This window comes from Myotis yumanensis, unplaced genomic scaffold (assembly GCF_028538775.1).
Source record: "Myotis yumanensis isolate MYYU_CA2020_CCGP unplaced genomic scaffold, mMyoYum1.0.hap1 SCAF_5, whole genome shotgun sequence".
NCBI lineage: Eukaryota > Metazoa > Chordata > Mammalia > Chiroptera > Vespertilionidae > Myotis > Myotis yumanensis.
The window spans coordinates 27448116-27464610 of NW_027223756.1; positions in this window are offsets into that span (position 1 = coordinate 27448116).

A 16495-nucleotide genomic window follows, 5' to 3' on the forward strand; every position below is an offset into this window, starting at 1 on the left:
AAACAGCCCTTTCAGAAAGCAGAGCGGGAGTTACCCATCCCTGGAAGCTATCCCGCCTCCTCCGCCCTGAAAAGATGGTGAGGCTGTCTTCGCCACACATATCAGCCCCACCCCCGCTCCTGCCACAGGGTTCAAGGCTGGCTGCTCCGTTTAGAAGTACTGACCACCACATACCATGAACTCTGACCTGGGTGAGGCTGCTGCAGGAGCCAGGGGCAGAACTGGTCTCTAGCCTGAAAGCACTTTCTGCCCGTTGTGGAGTCCGGACATAACTAGAAGGAGTAACGTACAAGGTGGTGCAGCACCTGCACCAACACAGCCTTTTGCACCCAGCTCCTCCCTCTGCTGTGCTTGTCCCACTGCACTGTAATGATGGAGCGTAAGAGGGTTCTCTGCCTGTGCAGGCTTGTGACGATGGGCTCCATCGGCCACACGCAGCTGGCACGGAGAGGGTGTGGACCACACTGGATGCAGGTGGGAAAGAGAGTGACCAGGTGTGCAGAGATCATCCAATTCCCCACCTTATTGGCCGGGCGGGGTTCTGGGAACCAATCACACACTGTCCTGATCCCCTTGCTGCCCTCCCCACAACCCAATCATTCTGGATCCTATGGGTGGCCTGGGTTCCCTCGACTTCCTCTCCAGCTGTGGAGGGGGGGACTGCTACTTCTTTTTTTTTTTTTTTTTTTTTTTTTTTTTTATTTTTTATTTATTTTTTTATTTTTTTAAATTAAATCTTTATTGTTCAGATTATTACATTTGTTCCTCTTTTTTCCCCCCATAACTCCCCTCCTTCCAGCTCCCACCCCACCCTCCACCCTCACTCCCCACCCACTGTGTTCATCCATAGGTGCATGATTTTTGTCCAGTCACTTCCCGCATCTCCCACACCCCTTTTTCCCCCAAGAATAGTGAGTCTATTCCCTTTCTATGTCCCTGATTCTATTATAATCACCAGTTCATTCTGTACATCAGGTTATTTATTCACTTGATTCTTAGATTCATTTGTTGATAGATGCATGTTTGTTGTTCATAATTTGTATCTTTACCTTTTTCTTCTTCTTCCTCTTCTTAAAGGATACCTTTCAGCATTTCATATAATACTGGTTTGGCGGTGATGAACTCCTTTAGCTTTTCCTTATCTGTGAAGCTCTTTATCTGACCTTCAATTCTGAATGATAGCTTTGCTGGATAAAGTAATCTTGGTTGTAGGTTCTTGGTATTCAGCACTTTGAAAATTTCTTGCCATTCCCTTCTGGCCTGCAAAGTTTCTGTTGAGAAATCAGCTGACAGTCGTATGGGTATTCCCTTGTAGGTAATTGAGCCTCTTTCTCTTGCTGCTTTTAAGATTTTCTCTTTGTCTTTTGCTCTTGGCATTTTAATGATGATGTGTCTTGGTGTGGTCCTCTTTGGATTCCTTTTGTTTGGGGTTCTCTGCGCTTCTTGGACCTGTAAGTCCATTTCTTTCACCAGGTGGGGGAAGTTTTCTGCCATTATTTCTTGAAATAGGTTTTCAATATCTTGCTGTCTCTCATCTTCTGGCACTCCAATGACTCTGATATTAGACCGCTTAAAGCTGTCCCAGAGGCTCCTTACACTATCTTCACACTTTCGGATTCTTTTTTCATTTTGCTTTTCCAATTGGGTGTTTTTTGTCGAATCTTTGGTTTGATTATTGTACTCCTCTGGTCTGCTATTGGGTATAATATTCTTTATTTCAGTCTGTGTATGCTTACTTTCTAATTTCTTTATCGTAGCATCGAGGGTCTCATTAGTTTTCGTGAGGTTCTGCACAAATTTATGGCAAGCCCTCAAAATTGCGATTCTTAGCTCCATATCCTCCATTTCTGTCAAGTTTTTTTGTCTCCGCATCTTTTATGCTTTCTTGGTGCACCCCCTTGTGGTCTCTGTGCGCAGTCTTGTTCTAGCCAAGCCTTAATTGTTGTAGTTAACACTAGGGGGATTTGACCCTCAGGCCGACTGGCTATAGGAATCAGCTGTGCGAAAAACGTCTGTCTTCTGGGGAGGCGCTAATCCAGCCTTTGCCTGAGGCGATCGGCAAATGGCTGTGCGCAGGCTTTGGGCGGGGCGGGATCAACAGGGCGGGCGGAGGGAGCAGTTATGGCCACGCTCAGTCCCGTTCCCAGAGGCTCTGCTTCTCAGAACCCCGGCAGCCGCTGCAAACCTCGGAGAGAAAGCTGCCCTCAGGTTCCAATTGATGCCGGGTAATCCCGCTTCTCCCGTTTGAGTCTGGGTCCCTAGAGACTCGCCCGGATCTGGAGCCCAGAGTCTGAGACTCACTCCCGACAGAAAACGACAACCGCGCCCTCAGCCACCAGCCCGCTTTCGTGCGCACCTCGGTACCTTTGTATTTTCCACACTGCGCCGCCTCTGAGCCTCGATTTGCTGTTCTCTTTCCTTCTAGTTGTAGAGTCTCTCTTCAGCCAGCCTTCCTGTGGTTCTGGGTGATGTCCGTTCAGTCTTTTAGTTGTATTTTTGAAATGGTTGTTTGCGGCAGCGGTCTCCGGTGTTTCAGGGACTGCTACTTCTAACAGAGCTTCACACACAGGCGCTAAGGACCCTGCTGGAACCAAAGGCCCCTCCAGATCCTGAGCCCCGCCTGGCTCTCCCATCCTTAGGCAGCTAGGTACCTTGTTAGTGCTGGTCCCTATTTGCCCAGCCCCTGGCTTCAAGGCCATCGCGTTTCCTCCACGGGTAACGGGGGACTCACTAGGCCGATGGGATCTGCTGCCTCCAATGCAGTCCTGAGACCTGGGCGGGGGCGGGGGGTCAGGAGTGCCCCCAAATCAAGAGAAAGCCTCATTTGTGTGCATAGCAACTGCTGTTCCCTGGGTCAGGCCTGCTGCCTCAGCAGGCCCTCTGGGCTCTGGTGGGATGAGAGCATGACAGCTGTGCCACCGTGTCCTGGGTTCCCGAAGTGTACCTGTAGGCAGATAATGCCACACAGACCCGGTGCAGCCATCTTTCTGACTGAGGGGATGGGTGGCCAAACTGGAACCTTAGCAACAGCAGCCACTGCCCAGGAAATGCGGGCTGGGATTTCACACTCAGTGTGGGCAGGCAGCTCAGCGCCATAATTTGCTCCTTCTGTCCTGGGGGTGGCGCTGCAGATGCATGATTTCCAGGCCCCCACGTGGCTGTCATGACCGCTCTTTTCTTCACTGTATACTGTTCACTGACACCGTTTTTGGATCCTATGACATGCACATACTGCCAAGTATATTCTGGCCTCTTGGGGCCTTTTTTCATTTTGGTCAATTAGGTCAAAATTATTAGTATCACAGGCAAAATCTGAAGGCCGAAAACAATTTTGAAAAGCACACAACTGGACCTCTGTCCCTGTTTGTCTTTAAAACTACCCTCCAACTTTGGAATGCATACTCCAAGTTTAGATCGAACAATCTGAGGCTACCTGTTTATATTCACTCAAGATATTCAAGCAAAGAAATTCAGGTCAAAGCAGTAAACACTTGAAGCTGTCTCCTACCCCAAGATACAAACACTCCACATAGCCCCATCGGTCTGGCTTCCTGTTGTGACCACTTTATACAAAACCATTCAGACAAGATGCTTCCAGGACCTGCCCCCTCCCCCCACTCCTTCCCCAGCTCTTTGTGAAGCGAGTTGTCTAAATACCAGTGAACAATGGCATTTTTTACAATGACCTTGGTTTGTCCTGTTACCTGTACTTAAGTCATGTATATAAACCTGCCTGGGTAGGAAGCCTTTGTAAATGCTTCATCATGAGGCACCATGGTTTGGATCAGGTTCTGGAGTCAGACCTGAGATGAAATCCCATCTCCACCTTCCTAGCTATAGGGCCCTGGGCAGACCACCAACATTTCTGGGCATAGGGTTCGTCTCCTGGAACATGAGGATGGTAACACGCACCAGCCTGACACATAGTAGGTGCTCGTACGTGCTCACCGCTCATTTTGTTCTGCTTGTCCTGTCTTTGCAGTTTTCCTTAATTGCAATCCCCTGCTGCAAAAGTCACAGATAGAGAACAAGGGGTGGGAGGAGGGGAACGTGCAGGTAAATGTCTGCAAACCTTGGGAGCCAAGTTCACCACCGGTGACCCAACTACATTTTAGCATCAAGCCCCTCGGTCTGGTATGGACCCACCATTTGAGCCGGAGGACCACAGACACCCAGGAAGAGAGTGAAGACTTCCTGTTCCTTAAAGCTCTCCTGCAGTTTCACATTTCACTGCCCTTGGCAAACCACGGCCCCCCCCCCCCCCGCCACCCCCCCCAAAGCCATGTCATCCTGCATTAACCTCCATGTCTTCTGCAGCCCACATCCCTTCAGCACCAGGGAGGGACCTGCTTGACCTTCACCCCCGGGGTTGCTCTCTGGTTGTCCTCAAGATACACGGGACACGGGCTCACCCAGCGAGAGTCCAGCCATCTCCGAGAAGCCCATGTCTCCTCCCCTCCCTGCTGCTGAGCTCACTTGGGCAGGCTCAAACCAGCTGACACCTGCTCTTTCAGCCCCAAACCCAATAGTCAGGATGTTTCCACAACATAGCTTAACTGGGGAGGGTGTGGGGGGAGGAGAGGAGGGACGGGAGTTGGGACACAACTTAAACATTCAATAACAGGAGATTACTAAAGTAAATTCTGATAGGTGACAGAACACCACTCGGCCGCTTAAAACGCTGTGACGCCAGACGAGGACAAAAGATGCTCCGGGTAGACTGAAGCGAAAGGCCGGCTGAAAGTACTCTGCACGGTGGAATGCAGCTTGAAAGTTTTGAGAAAACTCTCCTGTGGATATGTGTGTGCGTTTTACACGTGTGTACATGTGCAGGCACCAAAAACAGGCTGGAAGACGAACCCAGGCGATCACAGGGGGGATCACGCTGTGGTGGAATTAGGGGCACTTATTTCAGCCTTTGTTTTGCTTCTCACTCGTATTTTCAATAACGGCCATGCCTTACTTTTGGAAAGAGGGAAAAAATAAATTTAAAAGAATGTTAAGAATTGCCTCACCTCTAGTCTTCCCGGCTGAGTCCCACCTGAAAGGGAGAAGGGGCGAAGGCACAGGGCCCACCTGCACCTCTTCTCCGGGGGAGGGAACCAGTTCTCCGCGGCCCAGGGCCCGTCCCAGGGCCAGGACGGTCCTGGCAGGAGTCGCTTTCTAACACGTCCCAACATGTGTTTCCAGTCACGCTGTTCGTGGCCGCTTTCTTCTCTTATCGCTCCTCTGTGACCTTTGCTGGTTACAGACTCCTGGCTGGAGCCAGGTGGATTTGTTTGATTTCTGTTGGTGGTTATTAGGAAGAGGAAGTGCCAGAAGGGATTACCTCAAGTTTAAACCTATTTCCAGCAGAGTCCCGGGGCCTTTAATTACACATCTCCGTCTGTTTGGTAAAGAAGTGGTCAAAGATGTGCTTTTTATCTCTCTCGGGATCTCCTGCAACTGGCAGCATTCCGGCTGTGCCGGGGGTTTCTGTAAACTCCAGCCACGGGCTCCGGGGGGAGGAGGGGCAGCTGGAGAGTGGGATCCGAAGTTAAAAGCTGGCAACAGACATTTTTTAAAGCAGCGTACCTGTGAGTCCTTGGTCGGGCCGGGCCATTTTGGGGACCAGACAGTAGAGGAAGACTAGGAACTGCACCCCCACGAGTTAGAATTCTGTTTCGGGACCAGAACCACTGCAGTTCCCAGAGGAGTCTCCCGGGTCAGCTACTGCTGACCCACAAGGATGAGGGAGGTCAGAACGAGACATGCCCAGACCAATCCAAGAGCAGACTTTTCTTTTTCACAGACTTTTTGTCACATCTTCACCCAGGCATTCGTCAGACACTGCAGGTTTCGGTTCCAGGCCACGGCCGTAAAGCAAGCCTGGAGGTCAAGCGCATCTTGCAGTGAAGCGAGACTTGCAGTAAAGTGCGGTCAATCTTTTAATCAGTGGTTCTCAACCTTCTGGCCTTTTAAATACAGTTCCTCATGTTGTGACCCAACCATAAAATTATTTTCGTTGCCACTTCTTAACTGTAATGTGGCTACTGTTATGAATCGTAATGTAAATATCTGATATGCAGGATGGTCTTAGGCGACCCCTGTGAAAGGGTCGTTTGACCGCCAAAGGGGTTGCGACCCACAGGTTGAGAACCGCTGTGAGGGTCTTGTGTTCAATTTATAAAACAGGCAACAGCTGTGAAGCACTATAAAGCAAAGCGCAGTGAAAGGAAGCGCGCCTGTACTGAAATAGTAACAGCCAGAACCACCATGGACAGGCAATCACTGTGTCTGAAATGATCAAGATACCAGGTCAGCTGTGGGGAGACAAATGTCACTTTTCTGCCGCAGCTGGGCCTGGTCAGAGAGCCGAAGACCAGCTGGTCCCAAAGCGAACCTTTCCCACAGGCTGACCTCTCCAGGCTGTGAGAGATGAAAAACTCCAGCGCCTCCCCACCCGCCCGAGTGCCGCCCCCCCCCCCCCCCCCCCCCCACACACACACGGCTATGCTGCCATCCTCTCTCACTTGCCGGTTAGCGGTGAGCAGGACTGCCAAATTACAAAGCTAAGAAAGTGGAACTTTAAGCGGGGTGGGTGCGCAGATGAAGATGAGGTTGCTGGATTACTGAGGGGCTTAGTACATTTTGGGGTAAGAGCGAAGTCAGGAAGGAAATTAGGAATTCTTTTTTTTTTTAATCTTTATTGTTGAAAGTATTACAGATGTCCCCCCACCTCGTTTCCTCTCCCCATTGACCCCTCTTCCCTGCTCCCTTCCCCTCCACAAGCCTTCCCTGAGCTATTGTCTGTGCATGAGCTATGCATATATGCATCCAAGTTCATTGGTTAATCTCTTCCTGCTCCCCCCACCCTTCCCTCTGAAACACGTGTCAGTCTGTTGTGTGAATTCTTCTTTAGCTGCTTGTAAGACACAGCAATGTACTCAGGTACACACACAATGTCAGACCATAGGACTTTAACTTTCCCTTTAATTTCTGCCCCAGAGAGGATGGAATGCAGGGAGAAGCATTTGGTTGGTACAGAAATGGGAACAAATGGAGTGTAGTTAGAGGCCTCTCTCAGCCCAGGCTGAGACCCCTTACCACCCAGATTCTGCCCCTGGCAGGGCCATTTCTTCCATCACCCAGGGCCCCAGCAATGCTCTTCAGCGGGAGCACACAGCACCTGAGGACACCCCCGCAAAGCAAGCTAAGTAATATCCTTTTTCTTGGCACCACTGTCTCATTAGAGCAGTGAAAACAGGCCCTGAAGGATACAGAGCATGGTCTCCACCAAGGGCACCTTCTCTGGAGTCAACCCAGCCACCTCTCGGGCTCCCAGGGCTCCCAGCATCACACTCCGTGTGGAGGCGGGGCCTGGGCGGGACAGGCTGCCTGGGGTTGGGGGTAGAAAGGCTATTGTAGCCCTAACCGGTTTGGCTCAGTGGATAGAGCGTCACCTGCAGACTCAAAGGTCCCAGGTTCGATTCCGGTCAAGGGCATGTACCTTGGTTGCTGGCACATCCCCAGTAGGGAGTGTGCAGGAGGCAGCTGATCAATGTTTCTCTCTCATCGATGTTTCTAACTGTCTATCCCTCTCCCTTCCTCTCTGTAAAAAATCAATAAAATATATTTAAAAAATACTCTTGCATTTAAAAAAAAAAAAAAAGAAAGGCTATTGTAGTTCACCCACAGTTCTGCTGCAACATGGACATGCAGCCTTCACGTCTGACATCAGAATTGTTCAAAGTGCAGCACCCATACACTGACATAAATGATGTTAGGTGGGACATAACATTTTTCATTTGAATGGCTATATAGTTATTTCAGTGTAAATTCAAGAAAAATAAAACCACATCAATGGTTATTTCATGGACATTGTTTAGGATGATGCTAAGGCTTAACAAATTTAATAACATTTAATAATAAAAGTTTTAATTAAATAGTAATTTAATAATATAGGCAGTATATAAATTGGGCAGTCTGGCTGGTGTGGCTCAGTGGTTGAGCATCGACCCATGAGCCAAGAGGTCCCCAGTCCCAGTCAGGACACATGCCTGTGTTTTGAGCTCGATGCCCAGCAGGGGGCGTGCAGGAGGCAGCCAACCAATGTTTCACTCTCATATCAATGTTTCTATCCCTCTCCCTTCCTCTCTAAAATCAATAAAAAACATATTAAAAAAATAATAAATAGGAAAAAATTCATGAAGCTGATTTTTAGATGGCTAGAGTTTGGAATAATTTTGTGCCAGTTAAACAAACTAACCAGCGCTTACATGTATATGAGAAGCTCAAACAAATATGTTAAAACATTAGAGACAAAACTTCCATGGTGCTGCCCAGCCAGTGTGGCGCAGTGGTTGAGAGTCAACCAGTGAACCAGGTCAGAGCACATGCCTGGGTTTCAGGCTTGACCTCCAGTAGGGAGTGTGCAGGAGGAAGCCAATCAATGATTCTCTCTCATCATTGATGTTTCTATCTCTCTTTCCCTTTCACTTCCTTCCTGAAATCAATTTTAAAAATATTAAAAACTTGCCCTGACCAGTTTGGCTCAGATAGAGCGTTGGCCTGGGGACTGAGGGGTCCCAGGTTCGATTCCGGTCAAGGGCATGTGCCTTGGTTGTGGGCACATCCCCGGTGGGGGGTGTGCGGGAGGCAGCTGATTGATGTTTCTCTCTCTCATCGATGTTTCTAACTCTCTATCTCTCTCCCTTCCTCTCTGTAAAAAAAATCAATAAAATATATTTTAAAAATATTAAAAACAATAACAACAATAAAAAAAAAACAATTTCCATGGTTCTACGAGCTATGGAATCAGGCAGCCCAGGTTCAGATGCTAGCTCTACTGTTTACTTAGCTCTGTGACCATGGACAAATCACTCCTTTAAAAAAAAAAAAAAAAAATCCTCATCCATGGGCATTTGCATTGATTTTTAGAGAGAGGAGAAGGGAGAGAAACATCAGTGTGAGAGAGAAACACCGAGGTCTGTTGCCTCCTGCACATACCCTGACCAGGGCAGAGGATCAAACCCACAACCTGGTTCTATGCCTGTCTGGGAATCGAACCTGTGGCTTTTCAGTATACAGAGAGACGCTCCTACCAACTGAGCCACACTGGCCAGGGCAAGTCACAACTCTTTAAACCTCAGTTTCTTCAGCTATAAAGTAGAAATAGCCCTCTCTGGTTTGGCTCAGTAGATAGAGCATTGGCCTGCGGACCAAAGGGTCCCGGGTTCGATTCCAGTCAAGGGCATGTACCTTGGTTGCAGGCTCCTCCCTGGCCCGGGGCCTGGTCAGGGCATGTGCAGGAGGAAATCAGTCGGTGTGTTTCTCTTGTATTGATGTTTCTGTCTTTCCCTCTGTCTTCCAATCTCCCTGAAAATTAATGGAAAAATGTCCTCGGGTGAGGATTCACAAAAAAATAACTAAATGAAACAGAAATAAAAATCCCAATGTCCTAAGATTGTTCTGAGAATTAAATGGGGCGACGCTCACGAAGTGCTTTGCGCAGCACCTGGCATACGGCACGTGCTTAGACAGTAGGAGTGATGATTGTAAATGGAAAGGACTCGTTTTAAAACAGGCTGCCCATCTATCTGTCCCGAAAATTTCCTTCCAAGAAGATGCAGCCCAAATGGTGCAGGACCATTTAGCCCTGTGGGCCCTGGATCCGCTCCCAGAGAAACATGTGTGCAGACACACTGGCAAATGCCAAAATCGCATACAGTTTTAAGGTGTTCACAGTTGGCACCTCCTGTAAGCACTCCCTGAGCTGACTGCAGACCTGGTAGACTAAGATAGAGAGCCAGGGTACCAAGCCATCGCTCCTCCGCCTTCCGCCCCAGAAAAGGCCTGGAGTCAGCCCACCTCCTGGATGTATTCCTAAACCAGACTTGGTTCTCTCTGGGTGCCTCTTAACACACAGGCCACCACAGCTTTATTCTCTACATGGGCAGAATGCAAATGAGATCTCCAGGACCCACACACCCCTACCCTCACTAACTGGCTTGTTCTCCCTGCCCTATCTCGGTGCAGTACAGCCTGGCCTTGCCATTTTTAACTCAGTGCTGATGGAGCTGGATAAACTCGAGGGACTAGCAATGCACCTGGAAAACCCTGGGCCCGATAAGCTGCTGATACCGTGTGCCTGAGCTTCCGCTGGTTCTGTTTAAACACTGATAGACTCTTGGGCAAACAAGAAACCTTTTGTGCTCTGAGCATCCACAACTGCCATCCGGAGTCCACTCTGGACAAGGCCAAGGCTCAGGGTAGGTGAAGTCAGGGTGTGAGAGGGACACACCATCCTTGATCCACACTGGGGATCGAGCTCACAACCCAGGCATGTGCCCTGACCGGGAACCAAACCGTGACCTCCAGGTTCATAGTTCGACGCTCAATCACCGAGCCACAGATGAAGAAGTAGCAAAGCATTGAAGGTAAATGCAGAAAGAAACAAGGAAAGGATGGGAAGTTCAAAGGACGCTTTGAAGACCTAAACCCACACGATGATAGTGTTGGGCAGATTTTGTAAGATAGTACAAACGGCCCAAGAAAAAAGGAGGCCAGAATTTCAGGCTATAGAACTCAGGACAGGACATGAGAGTCCGTTGATGGGATTTATAGAGTTTTTGATGTGATGAGTGTTGAAAAATTATTTGCCAGGGGAGGAAGGCTTTGGCTGCCTGCTGGTAAAGAATGTGCAATGATCCCTTTTATAGTAATCTGTGAGGATCAGACAAACACATATACAAATAGTAGGCCTCCATAAATGCATGGTGGCATTACCCGAAAAGCAAGAGGAAGAAATATTCTCATGTGGGCTTCAGAAATGCAGGAGGAAGCCCGGGCTGGCTCATCAGGGTGATCTAGTTAGTGGCCGCCTTGAGGAAAGAAGGACTGAGGAAAGGCAGAACGTGGGAAAGCTACGTGGTCCTGAGGAGGAAGTGAAAGCCCTTGGTTTGAATGACAGGTTTGGGCTTAGCCCTGTCTTCTATGTGCCAGGCACTTTGCTACATTATCCTACTTAGAACTAAAGACAGCCCTGGGAGAGAATATTCTGGTACACAGGTTAGGAAACCAGAGCTTGGAGAGAGCGACGAACGACCCAATATGACACAGCGAGTCAGGACTGGATGGAGTGCTCAAGCCCTAGGCTAGTCCACTCGCTCACCTCTCCCCTCTGCAGCTGGTTTTCCAGGTCCCAGGCCCCCAGCACCTTGAGATGCTCCCCCTTCGCCCTCCTAGGCCTCAGGAGTGGCTTCCCCACATGGCAGTCATCTTTCCTTCTTTGGCGGGTATTTGGTTTTATGAAGCTCTTTAGCCCCCTTCTGGTGCAAACTAGAGGCAGACCATCATAACTTGAAAAGTATAAAGAGCTTCCTCCACCACAACACAAATAAGGCAGATACAATTATGATGTATTAAGATTTCTTGGCCCAGCTGTTGGGCTCAGTGGATAGAGCATTGGCCTGCGGACCAAAGTGTCCCGGGTTTGATTCCGATCAAGGGCATGTACCTTGGTTGCAGGCTTCTCCCCGGCCTGGACCTGGTCAGGGCTCATGCAGGAGGCAAGCAGTCGATGTGTTTCTCTCACATCGATGTTTCTCTCTTCCACTCTCCTTAAAAATCAATGAAACCCTAGCTGGTGTGGCTCAATGGATAGAGCGTCGGCCTGGGGACTGAAGGGTCCCAGGTTCGATTCTGGTCAAGGGCACATGCCTGGGTTGTGGGCTCAATCCCCAGTAAGGGGCATGCAGGAGGCAGCCAATTAATGATTCTCTCTCATCATTGATGTTTCTCTCTCTCTCCCTTCCTTTCTGAAATATAGATATAGATATAGATATAGATATAGATATAGGTATAGATATATTATTTCTTGGACAAGAGGGTCTTCAGTCCTGCCCAACCCCCTCCCTAGTACAGAACCTCCTGTGGCTAGGGGCTGTCTTGTACAAATCTTGCATAGACTATAGCCAGCACAAGGTTGTCTATAATCAGCTAATACAAATGAGAATTTATTAAATGAAGGCCTGAAACGACTATATGCAAGAAGCCAGAGCATTTCAGCTATGCAAGCTACTATACACACAGTCCCAGTTATCAGTACTGTATTGTATACTTAAAATTTTGCAAAGAGGGTAGATCTTATGTTAAATGCTCTTATCACAAAAGAAGAAAAAGATAATAATAAATAAAGAGGGTGGGAGAAACTTTTGGAGGGGACATATATGTTCATGGCATGGTTTCACAGACAGATATATATATTAACCTCCAAACTCATCAAGTTGTAGGCATTAAAGATGTACAGCTTTTAAAAAATATATATTTTTTAATTGATTTCAGAGAGGAAGGGAGGGGGGAGAAAGAGAAAGAAACAATGATGAGAATCATTGACCGGCTGCCTCCTGCACGCCCCCTACTGGGCATTGAGCTCACAGCCCAAGCATGTGCCTTTGACTGGAATCGAACCTGAGACCCTTCAGTCCACAGGCTGACGCTATCCACCGAGCCAAACCAGCTAGGGCTGTATAGCTTTTTATATGTCAATCATATCTCCAAAAAGTGGCTTTAAAATAAATAAAAAGAAAAAGAGAAGCCAGATCATGAGTATTTTGAACATATAGAAACTATATTTTTCAAAAGTACAAATGTATTACTCCTAACAGGTGATTTCCCAAATTTCATCTGTACGTCTTCCCGAGAGGAATGAAACACTGGCGTGGGAGGTGCAGCCAAGGCAGCTGAGTCTGAGGACGTAGGGAGGCGCCCTGGCTTCGGGGCAGCTGTCTGAGGTCACCACGCAGTGCTCTCGAGGGCCAGCTGGGATAAACTTATGACCCCTGCTTGGCCCTGTGCTCCTAAGAATTTTATGGAAGGTCACTAATAAACTAAGTGTGTAAATGCTCCACCGTCTAGTTAAGAAATAACAGCCTAACTGCTACCGGAGCTGACTTACACTACATATTTTCCGCAAAACACATTTATTTACCTTTCCTTCCAATAAAATACACCCGGCAATAAATAAGAGGCAGTAAAAGTATCCATGGCTCACTCTTAAAACTTGATATGTTTTTCATGACAGTTTTTAGTATACTGTTTTTTTGGACGGATCAGGCATTACTTGGAAATAAGCACCCAACGAGGACACGGCTGAGATGGGCACTGAGGCACAAACAGAATAATTTGTCCTAAGTACCGTGTCTACACCGTGTCTCCCCCTGAAAGATCAGGTTGCACTTTAAAATGGTCCATATACTTCCACCAATGAGTCACTTGTATAAAAATGCCACCATAAAGCACATTAGCCTGTTGGGGTTGTTTTTAAGTTTAATCCACAGTCTCATTCATCACAGTCTGACATAAATGCTACAGTGGAGGGTGAAGAGTCTTTGGAATTTCAGAGATTTTTTTTTCTTTTTTGTAAAGAAAGTCTCTCAATAGGGTATCAGACCACTTCTTGGAGATACAATCATATGTAAAGAAAAGTGACCCTAATAAAGGAGGAATTTAAAAAAAATTTTAGTCGCTCTTTAAATTTATTCTTCAGTTAGGCCCATCCTTTTACAGGGGCTCTTAGCAATCAGCTGGCAATACTGTCCTGAGTCTATAGGATTCGAGCAGGAGCACAGAACAAACGGCCCGATGAGCTGTCTTCACCAGCCTTCCCTTCTTAGGAAACAGCCCTCATTTCCTCCAGGCCCTCCTCACCCACCTCATCTTCTTTCTTCCCTTCCACCCATGGTCCCTGAGAACAGGGATTCTTAAAGGTAATATTAGCCATCCTAGCTGGTTTGGCTCAGTAGATAGAGCTTCAGCCTACAGACTGAAGGGTCCTGAGTTTGATTCAGGTCAAGGGCACATGCCCGGGTTGCGGGCTCAATCCCCAGGAGGGGGTGTGCAGGAGGCAGCCGATCAATGATTCTATCTCATCATTGATGCTTCTATCTGTACCTCCCTCTCCCTTCCTCTCTGAAATTAATAAAAAATATATTTTAAAAAATGAAAACTCTCAAAATAAAATTTATAAAAAGATAATAGTAGGCAATGCCACCTAAACAAAATCCCTACAGAATATACGAAGGGATACCTGTTTACCCTTCAGAACGGCCTTCCAGGGACTGCACAGGCCCCTCTGGACCTCTTGCATGGACTCTGGATGGGCCACTGCTCTCCTGTCTCCTTTTCAATCCCAGCTGTCAGAGTCCCAGCAGGAGAGAGATGGCACGCGCAAACTATCTTCTGGAAGGACTTTGGCAAAGGGACTGTTGACAGGTGTGAGAGCAGGGGGCAGCCAACCAACCAGGGAGGTGGCACCTGGAAACAGAGACCATCCAAGGTCTCAAGGGGGTGGGGCCACGTGAACATGGGAGCTTAGGCACCTAAATAAGGGGGCGGGGCCATGTGATCAGGCGAGAGTGGGCATGTGAACAAGGGGGCCAGGCCACGTGTACAAACTTGTAACGATGGAGGAAGGGCCATGTGAAGATTGAAGGGATGAGGCCAGGGGCCCCCAGAGGCTGAAGAGGAAGGAAGGACCCTCCCCTGGAGCCCTGGGAGGGAGCACAGCCTCAGACACCCTGATTTCAGATTCTGGCCCCAGAACGGGGAGAGCACATGTCCTGTTTGTTTAGGCCAGTCTGTGGTCATCAGAGCAGCAGCCTCAGGAAATAAACCCCTCCTTTTGGGGCTTTGACCGGGTTCTGTGATCCGGCAGGGGAGACCCCCCTAGACCTCTCGTTGCAGGGCTCACAGGGAGACCCATACCTGTATCTGTGCCTCAGCCCTGTCTCCCGCTCCCCTGGGGACTCCTTGGCAGTGACAGTGCAGTGGGCACCAGGGCAGGCTGCTTGGTGGGAAGTGCAGGTTACGTGGCTCAGGAACTCCTAGCCGCCCTGCCAAGCCCCCAGCTGCAGTTGATGCAGGGTACTCCCCAGCCCCGCCCTTACCTCCCAGGCCTTCCCCCTAAGGAGTCCAGTCTGGGCCTCAGCTTCCTGGAACACCTGGGTTGACAGGAGCCAGCAACTGGGTTGTCATGCCCATATTCTAGATGCCAAGACTGAGGCTCAGAGAGGGGGAGCAGAGGCCCCTATCCCCAGCCCAGCTCCCCCTCAACCCAGCCCAGCTCACAGGTGGCTCCCCCAGCTGCCACCTGGTTGCCATGGTGTCAGAGGAGGAGAAGGAGGAGATTTCTGGGAAGCAATCCAAAAATACACACCAACTGACCCCTCCTTCCTCACTCCCTCTCTTCCAGCTTCAAAGCCTCCTTTTGTGCAGTTGCGGGGGAAGTGGGGGGGCGCGAGGGGCGGGGGCTCTTCCTGGCCAGGCAGCTGAGGGCAAAAGAGGTCAAGGAGGTAGAGGGTCTAAGTAGTGGGTTCTACTACTCACGCAGCAGATTTCCTGGACCTCTGCTCCATTGGCCTCTCCACACCGCCCCCCCCCCACACACACACCTCGCCCGCCACCACCCCACCCAGTTCCCAGACCAGGTGGGCTGTTTCCTGCCTCCCTGCCTTCACACATCCAGTTCCCTCCACCATGAATGCCCTTCCTCATCCTTCAAATCCCAGCTCGGCTTTAACTCCACTGGAGAACCTTCCCTGAGTCGCTTGGGGCTCCCCCTGTATCCTGCACCCACCCCAGTTACAGCGGTTTTCTGGATGATGCTCTCACGGGGCGCGGTGAGGTCTTGGGGATGCTAGCTTTGCCTTTGTACCCCAGCCCCTGGCACAGACAGGTGCTCAGTAAAGCCGGAAGGAAGGGACGGAGGAAGGGAGGAAGAGGATCTGGTCCGTGAGCACCTGGCACAGGGCTGGGCACACAGCAAAGCCCACTCCTTTCCTGCCGCCTTCACTTGAGTCTGGGCTCCAGCACCTTCTGCCTCATCCGATTTGGACCCGGCTCAGGGGTCATCTCCATACCCGCAGGCCTGTGTCTGTTGCCCGTTTGGATGCAAGGTAATTACACCAGGATGCAGAGGTGCACTTGACTTTATAAGGAGCTAGTGTGTTTGGGAGAAAGGCCTCCATTCTCCAAAATCCTGGACTGTGCAAACTTGCAAGGGCCTGAGGGCTGACCTTGAGCAGGGTTTTCAAACGGTTTTCACACTGAATACTCTCTGCAAACAAAGCCTTACCTGACGGCCATTATATGAAACAGATGGAAACTGAGCTGCTTGGGGCGCAGTGGTGGGTGTTGAAGGGCCTGGGAGGCGGGACCAGTCCCATCTCCCCTGTAGCTCTGGGTCCCAGGGAAATGGGTGTTGGGGTTGGTCCTGGCGGTGAGATGGGGCAGCCAGGAGAGAGGGAGAGCCCTGGGGAGAGTCCAGTGGCTGACATTTACTAACGGGTACAGAAGGGCTTCAATATTTTCAGAACCTCGTGTCATGCCAGTGTGGCTGGGCCAATGAACTCATCTTTCACAGCAAGAAGTCAGTCTATATAAACAAAAATGAAAATATGTCCTTGGAAAAAAATCATAATGATTAAAAAAAAGAATATACAAAGGTTTGGAAATG